The sequence below is a fragment of the Balaenoptera ricei genome, chromosome 5, assembly GCF_028023285.1.
Source record: "Balaenoptera ricei isolate mBalRic1 chromosome 5, mBalRic1.hap2, whole genome shotgun sequence".
NCBI classification, from domain to species: Eukaryota; Metazoa; Chordata; class Mammalia; order Artiodactyla; family Balaenopteridae; genus Balaenoptera; species Balaenoptera ricei.
In genome coordinates this window covers 42,473,756-42,488,642 of record NC_082643.1, presented here as the reverse complement: position 1 = coordinate 42,488,642, position 14,887 = coordinate 42,473,756, and the positions used below count along the sequence as shown (strand labels likewise).

At 36.4% G+C, this 14,887-nt stretch overlaps 1 protein-coding gene across 9 annotated transcripts in view; it reads right to left on the bottom strand.

Annotated features, from left to right (window-relative positions):
- Nucleotides 1-14,887, bottom strand: part of WDFY3 (WD repeat and FYVE domain containing 3) — a 273,474-nt gene that overhangs the window by 229,431 nt on the left and 29,156 nt on the right. For all 9 annotated transcript variants that reach the window (XM_059922695.1, XM_059922700.1, XM_059922696.1 and 6 more), the window contains exon 2: nucleotides 11,385-11,478. The gene's annotated coding sequence lies outside the window, so the exon portion shown is untranslated. The remainder of the gene's footprint in view (nucleotides 1-11,384; nucleotides 11,479-14,887) is intronic.

Below are 14,887 nucleotides of genomic sequence, written 5' to 3'. Positions count from 1 at the left end.
ATGGTAGTAACCAGAAAAACTAGGCTGCTTGAGAAACAGGTCTGCCTAACTCCAAAGCCTGTTCTTTCCCTTACACCATGCCGCTTCATCATCACAAAGGAGGAAACAGAGGCTGAGGTACTCAAACAAGACTGCTTAGCTAGTATGTGGTAAACAAGATCTCAACCTAAGATTTCTAATACCGAAATTCTTTTCACTATAGTACCTGGCACTTTCCACTTTGGTACCTATACAATCATTCTAAAACACAGAGATATAGCCAATGTACAAAATCATGCCTCCATATTTTCCCCTGAAAATTTCCAAGAAGCAGTACCCATTAATATGACACCTGTACTTTCATACAAAACCTCATAACATACAAAAGGTCTAATGCACACAAACTTCTTCGCTTTTCCAACAGCAGTTAAGCTGACCTGGGCTCACCTGGGCAGAAAATTCAAAGACTTCTTCGCTTGTTCAACCACTCAACACAGAATTGAACAACTAACCCTCTAGGTGCTGAAGACTGTGATTCCCCAACCCTCTCCTCTTTTTACCAAGTAACTACCTGATACTATCCCTCACCTCAGTACCATATGCATTCCCTTTAACATCTTTCTTATCCCAACTTCTGCTCCATTAACCTGAAAGAAACTTTTCTTAATTATTCTCATTTATTAACCTCAACCCAATAATAACTACTTCCAGTCACTATTTAATTTCCCTAGAGATTTTTCTCATATATCTCATGTAGCTTCCCGCTCCTGTGACAGGAATATTTTCCAACATTACAAGGAAGAAACAAATGCAGAATGTGGCTTTCTGTAAGAAATTTGTTCTGGACTCTCTTCAAAAGGTCACTATCATTAAAAAAAATAAACAGAGAAAGAGAAAAAGGATAGGGGAAACTAATCTAGATTTTAAAAGAGTAAAAAGACATAAGCAAATGTAATGAGTAGACCTTATCGTTGTGTGAAAAAAGCTATAAAAGAAATCTTGGGGACAACTGGAAAATGTGGATATGGACTAGACTTAAACATGACAGTATGGAATTATTGTTATTTTCTAATACATGGTAATGATACAGCAGTCACAGAGAAGAATGTCCTTACTTCTAGGAGGTACATGCTGAAGTATTTACAAGTGAAGTGTCATGATGGTTCAAATTACTTTCAAATGGTTCAGCGATGCCACACCTCCTCCCTGAAATGTATATAAACACAATGAGAATACATGTGGCAAAACACTGGTAATTGTTGAATCAAGGTTGAAGGTATTTGGATGTACACTGTATTATTATTATTATTATTTTATTTATTTATTTATTTATTTTTGACTGTGTTGGGTCTTCGTTTCTATGCGAGGGCTTTCTCTAGTTGTGGCAAGCGGGGGCCACTCTTCATCGCAGTGCGCGGGCCTCTCACCATCGCGGCCTCTCCCGTCGCGGAGCACAGGCTCCAGACGCGCAGGCTCAGTAGTTGTGGCTCATGGGCCTAGTTGCTCCGCGGCATGTGGGATCTTCCCAGACCAGGGCTCGAACCTGTGTCCCCTGCATTGGCAGGCAGATTCTCAACCACTGCGCCACCAGGGAAGCCCTACACTGTACTATTCATTGAGATTTTCTGTATGTTTGAAAATTTCGAAATTCAAAGTTTGGTTTAAAAGGAGGGGGATAAAACCATTAGGCAGTCACCCCTTGTTTTTAGATTTCTAGTATTTTTGTTAGAGCATAAATAAGAAACTTCCCACTGGTCTACAAAGGGCTAAGTGCTAAATATTAGAATGGGTTACTACTCTAGCCAGGTTGTGAGTTAGAGGGATATGCAAAATTATAACGCTTTCCTTTTCCTCTAAAAAGAAATGTATTTTATATTAATACTTTAAACATAAAACCATGTAATTTTCCCTTGTTACCAAAGATGAAAATTTATGGTTGTACTGCACAAATCTTTCCTTAAACCATGGAGTTTACAGTCTCCATTAGAACGTCATATACCAACGTAAACAAATGGTAAGGGATCAAACTATATTTTTTAATAAAATCTGTGAATTATTTGTATATACCTTACACAACCTCATATATGTTCTCCTTTCTGTTAATTCTGTGATAGATACTTTCTTATTCTTAAAAGGCCCAACCACTCTCAGAGGCCCAGCTCTTAGGCAAACCATGCAGAAAGGAGTATAATAAACCAAAAGAAAATGTAAAAAGAATGGCTAAGGCCACTGCTTTTTTTTCTTTCTGCTGGAATACAAGTCAAAGAGAACACCTTAAATTTTTTAAGCACCTATGCTTCTTCAAAATTAAGTTATAAGATATGACTGAAAAATTCATTCACTTAATTAGCAGACCATTTTCCACTATTAGACTTAAAATTCCCCAATCCAGACTCATAAACTGTGAGCTGTGGAAAATATGCTTGCCACAAAATCCCTACACTTACAAAGGTAAGAAAAAGCAAAGAGGTAACTCAAATCAATAAGCTTGAAATGTATCGAAACTTAAAATCTCAAACATTTTTTCATGGATAATGGTTAGCTTCAGTTACTATACTAAAGATATTTATTTTCTTCCTACACACAAGCCCTTAGAGAATCTGTCCTTTTCCCACTCACTGAAAAGGCAACACTATTGTGAACACAAAACTGAGTCCTTCCAATAACCGCTGACTGAACAATGTTGGACATCCTTCATAACGTGAGACAAATGGATTCTCTCCCTTAGCAAGTTAAAATTTAGAATATGAGAACCAAGATAATTAGCTATGGGGGCTGAGAGCTAGCTGAACCTAACACCCACAACTGACCACTGTACGCTGATTAAGAAAGCAGAGCAAACCACTTGGCAAAGAGAAACAAAAACAAGAGTACAGGCAACTCCAGAAAAAGAAGTAGAGAATAAACACCTAAAAATATTCAGTTCCCTGGAAGCCTGGCTATACTTCCTGTACTTGAGTTCTATAGTATCTGGTAATGGATAATTGTTCTCAAAATATTATTTTTTTTTGAAAAAAAGGTACATATGGACATCTATGTAGGTACAAAACTTACAAAGGAAATAAACAAGTAAAATTAGCATACTAAATATCAAAAATATGGTTAGGAAATAGCAAAGCCTAGGATTCAATTACTTATAAATCAATAGATTCTTCCCCGATATAGTATATTAACTTTACACAAGGTCACCTGAGAAGACAGAACAAATCATTCTGCTCTAAACATTTTTTATTACTTTTCTCAGCAATAGAATAAAATATTAGAGGCCCATGTTTGATACAATGAACATTCACAGGCTACTGTCTTCAAACATAAATTCGAATATAATAAGAATGCTTCACATTCTTTTAGGGAAAAGAAATAAGTGATGTCTTTCTTCATGTACAAGAGAGGCAGGATAGATGAGCAGGTGAATGCCTGAACCCTGGAGCCAGACTCCTACGTTTGAATCCTGGTTTTGCCATTTCCTAATCCTGTAACCTTGGGCAAGTTACTTCTGCCTGTTTCTAACATACAAAATTACTATAATAGAACCAATTTCATAGGGTTGTTATGAAGAATAAATGATGTAATACATGCAAAAACCCTAAGAAACAATAAATGTTCATTGTTATTAATAGTATTTATTTTTATTATTATTCATGGAAGGAGGTATATTTCATATATCTGTGACATATAAAACTGCATTTCTTGAACAAGGCCATTCTTTAGCAGGCTTAGGAAATGAAAAACTTAAAAATCTATGATTCAAAAAACAGGGCAGATAAAGATAAGCCCACATTTTAAAAAACCCTACAATTTCTTTAGTAGGGCTTCTGCAACAATAAACTAAGAGTTACTCTTTCATGAGGGATATAGCTTGCCTTCTGATAAAGTTTTATAAAAGCTTTCCTTCAACAAACTCTGGCCGAAAAAGGAAGCCCTTTTTCCTGAACGCCCACTTAGATACAGCAAAGCACAGGATAATCTACTGATGTTAGAGGAAGGTAAAAATCTTTAAAAGATTTTTTTTAATTATAAAAGATTTAAAAAATAAACCAAATAGTAACTGCTCTCATAAAGTATGAATTCTGATTGGTTCAGAGGTAACTACAAAAATTCACTCCTGTGGGGTTTTTTGGACTAGGCAATGATACAGTTAAGAAAGAGCTAGGGATACCATAAGGAGAAAAACAATTCTTGCATCATGAACACATGCTACATGATTTGCTTCCTACAAAACATGTGGTTAAGACCAAATATAAAAGAACCAACTGAAAGGTCAAAAACTATGTGGAAGGAAACAAGGAAGGGAAGGGAAGGAAGGTGGAAGGAAGAGAGAACAGACTATTTCAAATAATTTCAGCTATTTGGAAGAGGAAAGAACCAAAATATCCTAATCTTTACTTAAAGACCCAAAATGATTATGTAAAAAATTAAAAAGCAAAAAATTAAATCAACTTAAATTAAAACGACCTGTACTTCCTTCCCTATACATTTTGAAATCAAATAATTCTTTAACTCACCTTCTACTTCAGCATATAGACATATTCACGACAATCCTTCATTCAGTCAAGAAATACTGAATCTTTACTTTCAAAATATGATTCTAAGTTAGGCTTTTTAAAGCTCCTCCCCGACTACACACAAAGAAGATAATAAAACAGCTTGAGAGCTTACTTATATTTCAGAATCCCCCTCCCCCATTCCCTTTCCTTCTATATCATGTATGTTGTATAACACTTTCCATTTACAAGCTCTTAGGAGAGCAGCAGTCATCTTTGTTTTCATTTACATAAAGCACACACACAACAAAAATGTCCTCAGGCAAAGATAGAGCTGATGTCTGACCAAATCAGGAGCAAATGTACCTGAGCCAGAAACTTCCTCCTAAATTCCCTATTTCCCCCAACTTAGGCATAGATCCTTTTTCTAAACGGAGGAGTTTAGCTTTCTTAGGATGCTACGAAGTAGCCACAGTCATCTCACGACCAGATTAATACACTTAAAGATGCCTTTTAGTAGAGGTCTTCATAAAACTGAGGCGCAAGGGACATTCCTGCCACGGGGAACACAAGACCAAAAGGATATTATATCCTTTGTAAGACTAGGAAAAAACAGGCACGCCTTCTCCCACTCCTTTTCCCCAGGTCAAAACAAAACAAAAACCAGAACAGAGTGGCTAGCAGTTAAGTTTAAAAAGAAAATGAAAATGAAAAGCTGACATTCTAATGTTTCCAATTTTTTTAAAAAAATGTTGTTAGTGACTACAAAACCTCTCCTCAGACCTACAGCAAAAACAGCACACTTACCTCCTCCATTCCCTTTTTCTCCCCCCTTTTAAGTCAATAATTTTGGTGATGGCTCTAAACTCATAATCTTTTATGTAAACTCTATTCTACTTTTCAAAAATAAAGTCTATATGCTAATAACATATGTAATCAATCAACCGAATACTAAGGGCTATATATTATCATTAACAGGACATCAGTTTGCTTATATTCTATCCTTCAAAAACATAAGTAAAAATGACTTAAGGCCGATGCTTGTAACAAGAAATGGCAGCTAACATGAATTTAGCTTTTACTTACTATGTGCCAGACACAATATTAAGCACTTTACAAGCATTATCTCATTTAACCTTTATGAGCTTCCATTAAATACTATCAATAAACCCATCTAACAGATGAGGACATAAGAAATTAAGAAATTTATACTAGGGCAAACAGCTGTAAGCAATGACACCAACATTTAAACCAGGAAGTACGACTAAGTTTGGAAACTGAATTTTAATACATATTACACACTGCAGTTATCCCCTCTTATATCTACTTTTAATATTTTATACAATTTTTTAACATTTTGTCAATAAAGACTGATGCATAATTTGACCTCAAAACAAGAGCCAAATAAGCGATATTCAGGATCAAAATCAACTCAATGATATAGTCATAGAAACGGTAAGCTCTAGACAATAAACCAAAAGTCTAAGGGGAAAAAAAAAAGAAAAAAAGTTTCACAACATGGGTTAAAATATGATTAAAATGATTCATATTTTTAAGTCCCAAACTTTAAGTATTATTTCTTAAAATAAAGAAAAACTGCATTAAATTTTTAAATCTCAATTCTCCAATTTGTAGTGCTACTTTACTTTTCAACTTATTTTTTCTGATTATAAAAACCTTTCAAATCTTGTAATTTAAGCTTCACATTAAGTACATCTGCACTTTTTATACTGCACTGAGTTCCCTTCTTTGAACTTTTTAAACTCTCTTAATATATGTTTCTAGAAAGAATACATTCTACAGACTTTCATTTGTGGGTAATAGTTTTCTAAACCACAAAAAATGCTATACTATTTTTCTCATATAGAGTCTAAAGCCCAAAATCTATTCCCAGAAGTTTTCAAACAAGGGAGTAAATTATAAACAAAACTCTTAGCTCAACATCCTCGTAATGCAAAATACTAAGAGCTTAAGTTTAAAACTTCCTCTTTGCCATATCAATGCAACAGTGCTTTTTTTCTAAGAAAAAACATTACCATTTGTTCAACTATAAGAATGAATTCCCCAGTCCACTCTATGTGTATCAAAAGGAAGTTTTAAATCAAAAATTTGTATGGTTTCTATTAAACTACATCCCCCTAACAAGTTAAAAGGGATATCACATAGAAATCCTATTGAATTCATACTCAATTAATTTCTGTACAGTATGAGAGGACTTTGACTTCCAAACCTACTGAGATTTAAAAATAAGTCTCATCATTTCTAATAATAACTAAACTAAAATGTATGATCTATATTTATAGTAATCCACAAATAATTATAATTTTAAAACTCCTTATAAAATTCAGTCATGTAATCAGATGCTTTAGAGGTACATGCTCAATCTACCCTAATGGAGTTAAGACAATCTTTTCTCAATGAATTTGAGATTTTCTTAGACTAAATTTACTAAAACACTGTTATTCCATGTGCTAAACACACACACACACACACACACACACACACACACACACCCTTAGATTAACTTATACAGATAATGCCAACTAGGTCAAATCTTGCTTGCAGAAACACAACTATACTGCCTTCCAAAACAAAGATTACAAAAATGAATCCATAATAATACTTTCCAATTACCTTTCCATCAATATAAATATTGAGAACTGCTAGCTGGTAAATGAAGTATACATGATTGTGCCACTATATTCTGTAAAAGTAACTGTAATTGGGCATTTCCCTTAGCCAATTTGGTATACTAAATATCTTCACAAATGTCTGATGATTTCTCACACTTTATAACTTAGTTGTAGAAAGTGACCACAGAAAAGCTGATAAAATTAAAGTACTCTTAATAACCTACGACCTCTTGCTCTTAAGTATTTTAGGGAAATGAGGGTCGGCCTTTGGATATTTTATGAGAAATAGCAGGTTTCACTCAGCAAAGTGAAAAGTCAGGCACCACTTGAAGAATTCTACATAGGATTAAAAAAATAACAAATCTGATGAAATGGAACAAAATTAACTCCTCTTTGTTTTAAAAAAAAGAAAAAGGAAATGATAAGAGTTACACTTTTCCTTTTTTTAAGGGTGAGGGGGTACTTTCTGATTACAAAGCTATATGGCACAAAAGTGATAAACTTCTGCTTAGAGTTTAAGACTAAAGCTTCCTGAATATTAAATAATTTATGTATTTTTCCACTTAGCATATTTTCTTCTTTCTTCATTCTTATAGTCTACTGCAGGGAGCTTCAAAATGGCTTCCAATAACCTCCCCTCCTGGGATACACATCCCTGTTAAGTGTGGACTGGACCTCTCCTTAAGTGTGGACTGGACCTAATGACTCACTCCTAGTGAATGGAACAGGGAAAAAGTGATGGGTTGCCACTTCCAAGACTACACTACAAAAACCAAAGGCTCACACGGCAAGAACTAGTAGGCTGCTGGCAAACAGCCAACATGAGAAATTGGGGCCTTCGGCCCGACAACCAGTGAGGAACTAAGTACTGCCAACAAGCATGTGAGTGAACTGCAGGCAGATCCTCCTCTAGGATTTTCAGATGAGACCAGCCCTGGTGGACGTGTCAAATGCAGCTTTGCAAGAGACCCTGAGCCAGAGGACCCAGCAAACGGCACCCAGATTCTTGACCACAAGAACTGTGAAATAATGTTTGTTGTTTTAAGTCACTAACTTTTGGGGTAATGTGTTATGTAGTGCTATGGCTTGAACTGTGTCCTGCTCAAAATTCATATGCTGAAGTCCTAACCCCCAGCACCTCAGAATGTGACCTTATTTGGAGACATGACCTTTACAGGGGTAATCAAGTTAAACTGAGCTCATTAGGGTGGGCCCTAATCCAATATGACTAGTATCCTTATAAAAAGGAGAAATTTGAACAAAGAGACAGACACACAGAAAGGGAAGACAATGCAAAGAGCTATGGAGAAAAGGTGGCCATCTACAGGTCAAGGAAAGAGGCCTGGAACAGATCCTTCCCTCATAGATCTCAGAAGCAACCAATCTTGCTGACACTTTGATTTCAGACTTCTAGCCTCCAGACTGTGAGATAATAAATTTCCGCTGTTTAAGCCACTCAGTTTGTGGTAATTTGTTGTGACAACCTTAACAAATTAATACATGTAACAGCAAAAAGAACTAATACATACACTGAATTCAAAATGACTTTTATTGGCAATACCAAAATTAGCCTCAATGCAGGACTCAAGTAGATGGCCAAAGCTTCTAAGTCTTTATTCTGAAAAAAGACATAAGGTCGTATCAGAAAATCTTAGACCACAGATTTTTTTTTTTAAGTTAGCTGGGACTCCTGCAATCATATAATCTAATTGACGCATTTCAAAAATGGACGCTGCTGCTGCTGATGTGCCAGGAACTGTTTTGAACGCTTAACATATATTAATTCCTCACAAGAACCCTCTGAGGCACCACTATCATCAATTCCATTTTTAAGATGAAGAAACTGATGTCCAGGAGTTAAGGACACAGCTGATAAGGAGCCAGGATTTAGTAAACCGAGGTACACAGAGAATAAGTGATTTATCCAAAATCATAGTTAGTAGTTGAGATGGGACTAAGCCTAATGGTCCTTTCTCCTACCTTCAAATCTTTTCTCAAAAAGGCAAATAGAAAGGCTTTTCTTTTACTTGCTGTATTCAATCTTTGTAACACTGCTACCTTAGAAGTATATATTTGACTATCTGCCCTCCTCCTTCACCTACACAGTTACTCATTTTCTTCCACTCCCTGAACCCTAAAACACTACCTTCCAATTCCTAATACTTTTCTTGCATCTAGGTTAATCATTTTTATATACTAGAACACAGGATTTCACTTCCACACAGTTTGGAAAAACAGCATTAGCTTAACATTTAGAAAAACACCTTTAGCTTAACAAATACACCTGGAAGGAGTAATACTATATTATTGGTCAACTGCATTTTACTAGGAATAAGTCAGATCCTTTTCAGAGAACAGGCCTTGAAACAAAGATGGCAAGACAGCCACTGCAAACTTGTCCAGGGAATCAGAGTTTTTTTCTGGAATATTTGGGATTAGGTACTTAAGAGTAAGCCTTTCTCTGGGAGTCTGAATTACAAGATATAAATCATGGGCAATGGTGGCAACCACGCTTCCCATGACAAAGAATGGAAACATGGAGAAAGCCAAAGAGAGTGAGACAGATGCACAGGAGAGGCACGCCGCTGAGAGCTTGAGAGAGACCTGACTACATTTGATTCCTGGGTTCTCCGTGTACAACCCAGCTGCATTTCTGCCCTGGATCCTTTGGTGTGCCCAAAAGTCTGATAAACTTCCCCTTTCTGCTTAAGCTAATTTGAACTGAGTCACATGCAATCAATAGAGAACTAACATGGTCAAAAAGATACCCTCTCTACAGCTGAAGAACATTATCGAATGACTAGTAATTCAGAAAAAAAAAAGAGGAGAACAGAGCACTCCACGTAGTACCATGGCTACAAACAAACGAACTGATTGACAGAAATCAAGGTTTAAACAGCTATTTGGAAGACTTTCCAGACATTGGTGAAACAGGAAAAAGAAGTTGCAATTTGAAAAGACTATACCCTCTATCTTCCATTTGGGATTTTTTAGTTCTTCTAGTTAAAAAAATCCCATCATTGGGGCTTCCCTGGTGGCGCAGTGGTTGAGAGTCTGCCTGCCAATGCAAGGGACACGGGTTTGAGCCCTGGTCTGGGAAGATCCCACATGCCGCGGAGCAACTAAGCCCGTGAGCCACAACTACTGAGCCTGCGCGTCTGGAGCCTGTGCTCCGCAACAAGAGAGGCCGCCACAGTGAGAGGCCCGCTCACCGCGATGAAGAGCGGCCCCCACTCGCCGCAACTAGAGAAAGCCCACGCACAGAAACGAAGACCCAACACAGCCAAAAAAAATTAATTAATTAATTAATTAAAAATAAAAAAAGAGTCAGATTTATATAAAAAAAAATCCCATCATCTATATACTTGCTAGTGGGTGTGTAAATTATTATAACCACTTTAGAGATCAATTTGGAAATATCTAGAAAAGTTGAAAGTGCAGATTTCATACAACCCAGCAATTTTACTACTAGGTGGCTACTATGGACTGAAATGTGTCCCCCCAAAATTCATATGTTGAAGCCTTAACCCTCAGCATGACTGTATCTGGAGATAGGGTCTTTAGTAGGCTAGTAAGGTTAAATGAGGTCATAGGGGTGGGGCCCTAAACTGATATGATAAGAAGAGGTAAAGGGAGATCTCCCTCTCTTTCTCCTTTTTTTGCCTTGTGAGGACAAAGCTAGACAGTGACCATCTACAGGTCAGAAGAGAGCTTGTACCAGAATCCAACCACACTGACACCCTGATCTTGAACTTCCAGCCTCTAGAATTGTTGAGAAAATTAATTTCTGTTGTTTAAAAATAAACTTTTCAGTAACAATAGAGCAAAGTAAAATACTAAAACTCAGGCAACTAAGTAGGCATAGTACTCTCAAGTGCCTCACAACGTAGTTCATTATTCAAACTAGTCACTCAAAGTTACTATAATACGATAAAAAGTTCCAAAGCCTGTGCTTACAACTAGATTTTTCCAGGAAAAAAAGGAAAAACTTTAATAACATGATTTTATTCTATGTAGGTGTCTACAATAAAAGTATGATGCATTAAAGCCAGAATTGAAACTGAAATATATTCCAATATATCCTTTTTTTTTTTTTTTTTGGTGCAAAAAAACTAAAAGCCATCTAGGAAAGAAGGTTTGTCTAGTTTACCCAGCCATCAGTGGTAAAGAAGGATAAAACCCAGCCCTTCTGAGTCACAGTTCAGTTACAGTGCCACAATGCAGCAAAGATTATCATGATTCTGTTCCTGGCTTCTTGTTCAACAGACAAAACAATCCTAAAACTGACCTGATTCTATGTTCTGGGCTGGCATGAACCTGCGTAGAAACAATAGGAGTGGCAGGCACTTTCTTCCTGAAGCAGACGTGGAGAAGTATTATACCTGTGATGAAAGAAAAAAAAAAAAAGAAAACCCAGTTTATTTTCAGAATGTTTTTTATGAGTTGTTCATTTCCTACTAATTCTCTTTACCTCTTTATTTCTTGCCAATGGCTTCATACTGGAACACATGACAACACTTTATTTAAGACAGATAAAATCTGCTATTCAAACTTCAAAGGAGAATATAGAGTCATTCAAAACTGGTCTCTACAGACCATCTGGTTCAGCTTTTTTATTTTACTGGTGAGGAAGCCGAGACCCAGAAAAGTTATGCAAAGAATCAACGACAACACAGTTATTTAGTGGCAGAGCCAGGTTCAGAACCTAATTCTTTCTGCTTTAGTCCAGTATTCATTTGTACATCATAGATCACAATGTCTCTTTTTGGAGAACCAAATATGAGCAAAAAAGAAAAAAAAAATCATGTTATTTCTCTAGGAGTAGTTGAAGATAAATGTGGTATAGAGCTGAATTGATATGTTCTAAGTCAAAATAAAAAACAGTGCTTCCTCACTCAATGGTTATAATCCAACCTCGAGTTATTTAGCATGTCTCATATAGGATATTTAACTGTTTCTTTTATTTACCATTCAATATTCCAAAATGAAAACACCAGCACATGAATGATGAGATATAGGTTCTGGTCTTTCTTAACTCTGCTCTCAACAAGTTCTATGCCCTTAATCAATTACTTCTTTGGTTCCAAAGCTCCTTTATTCAAAAATGAGGAGCTTGGGGACTTCCCTGGTGGCACAGTGGTTAAGAATCTGCCTGCCAATGCAGGGGACATGAGTTCGATCTCTGGTCCAGGAAGATCCCACATGCCATGGAGCAACTAAGCCCGTGTGCCACAACTACTGAGCCTGTGCTCTAGAGCCCGCAAGCCACAACTACTGAGCCCACGTGCTACAGCTACTGAAGCCCACGCACCTAGAGCCCATGCTCCGCAGCAAGAGAAGCCACCACAATGAGAAGCCCACACTCTGCAACCAAGAGTAGCCCCCACTCGCCGCAACTAGAGAAAGCCCACGTGCAACAATGTAGGCCCAATGCAGCCAAAAATAAATAAAATAAATTTTTTTTAAAAAATGAGGAGCTTGGATTAATCCCCATGGGCTTTCTAAGTCTAAAAAGTTATGCCTAAGAATAGATTCATCTTTTAACAACATTCTGCTTTTCTGATCAACTATTTGTTTTTGTCATATGTTTGTTAATCTCTGTCATCATATTAGTACAATAGTTCAAACATCAATATTTGTTTTTGTCATATGTTTGTTAATCTGATCAACTGATCAACTATTTGTTTTTGTCATATGTTTGTTAATCTCTGTAATCATGTTAGTACAATAGTTCAAACATCAATAATATTGCCCTCAAATATACAGTTAGTTCTCATTCAAAAACCTAGTTTTGCAATAACCTAGTTCTGCTGTCTATCTCACTACTTATGAAAAAGTATTTTAAAAAGTCTACCTCTGGGACTTCCCTGGTGGCTCAGTGGTTAAGAATCTGCCTGCCAATGCAGGGGACACAGGTTCAAGCCCTGGTCCGGGAAGATCCCACATGCCACAGAGCAACTAAGGCTGTGTGCCACAGCTACTGAGCCTGCGCTCTAGAGCCCACAAGCCACAATTACTGAGTCCACGTGCCACAACTACTGAAGTCCGCGCGCCTAGAGCCCGTGCTCTGCAACAAGAGAAGCCACCGCAATGAAAAGCCTGCGCACTGCAACAAAGAGTAGCCCTCGCTCACCACAACTAGAGAAAACCCATGCACAGCAACGAAGACCAAATGCAGCCAAAAACATAAATAAATAAATTTATTTTTAAAAAAAAACCTACCTCTTAGGTGGTTTCTAAGAAAAATTCTGAATTATTTTCCCAAATCATTAATTCAGTTATTCATCCAAGTTGTTTCTGAGTGGCTTTGTCAGATGGCAGACACATGCTTAATGAGATATAAGACTTTAAAACAAGATCCCTCTAGTGAAATTCTGAGTGATGTTAGGGATTCAAGTGGCAGTGAGAGAGTAGGCAGAAGTGATGACATGTCTCCTAAATCAAAACATCAGAATATACCTGCACTGTTTTTTTAATATATTAACTACCAACTTACGTAAAACATGTTGGTTGTCACCCAACACAAGAACCTAAATATAAGTTACTGGTAATGTTTTACTGATTTGCTCTTCCCTGTACTATACCCCACCTCTCTCATCTCTTCAGTCCTCTGTAATTGCTATCCTATGTTTTGTGTTTATCATTCCTCTGATTTTTAGAAAGCATATCACATATGTACATATCCTTCAACAACACTTTCATTTCTTTTCATTCAATATTATGTTTTGAAGATGTATTCATGATACATATGCAACTAAATGTTGCATATAGTTGTAGTTCATTCATTTCAGGGCAGAATAATTCTACATTGTGTAAATACACCATGACTGAATTATTCATTCTCTTTATGATAGCATCTTATTTTCTCCCCAGGTTTTGTTTCATTTTGCTATTATGAACATTACTGTTATGAAAGTTCTCATACACATCTGTTCCACATGTGCCAAAGTTTCTCTTAAGTATTTGCCTAGGAGTTGAGGAATATATGTGTTTTCAATTTTTTCATGAGGTCGCCAATTTTTCTTTTTCCCAAAGTGTGTTTAGCAATGTATAATCTCATCAGCACCAGGTAGTTCATATTGATCTACATGCTCTCCAACATTTAGTAATGCCAACTTCTTAATTTGGGGGTGTAAAACCATCTAACTGTAGTCTTAATTTGCATTTTTCTGTTGATTAATGATACTGAGCATTTCTTCAGGTTTACTGGCTAACTCATGTTTCCTCTTTCATGAAATGCCTCTTTATTTCTATTGGCCACTTCCTCCTCAGTTTTTTGCCCTTTACTTATTATTTCATAGAAATTATATATGTATTTTGGATGCTGATTATTTGGTTTTATCCATTTTGAATTACCAGGTACAGCCAAGTATTGAGATAAAGAAGCAGAAATAGCAGGAAGCCAGACAGAACTGGAAAGAGCGGGCTAGAATACCAATGCTTTTCTCAACCCATTTTTGTATTTTATTACAATCTACAGATGTCTTAAAGTACCAGAAATTTAAAATGGTATATTACTGATCCTGTTTTGTAATCTTTTAATACAAATTTAGCCAAGGGCAAATGCTTTGATATGATTTCAGTGCATTCTAATTACAATATGCAACATAATATAATTTCAGGTATCCATTTGATACAAATCAAAATTTAAATCACATTTTAGACAGAGTTACATTTTGACCCTGCCACTTTAAGTGTTTTTATTTCATGCTTTGGTTGCCTCCAATTTAGAATAAGTTAGCTTTATTGTCAAAACGTTGAGTATGAATGTATATGTACATAGGTATAAAA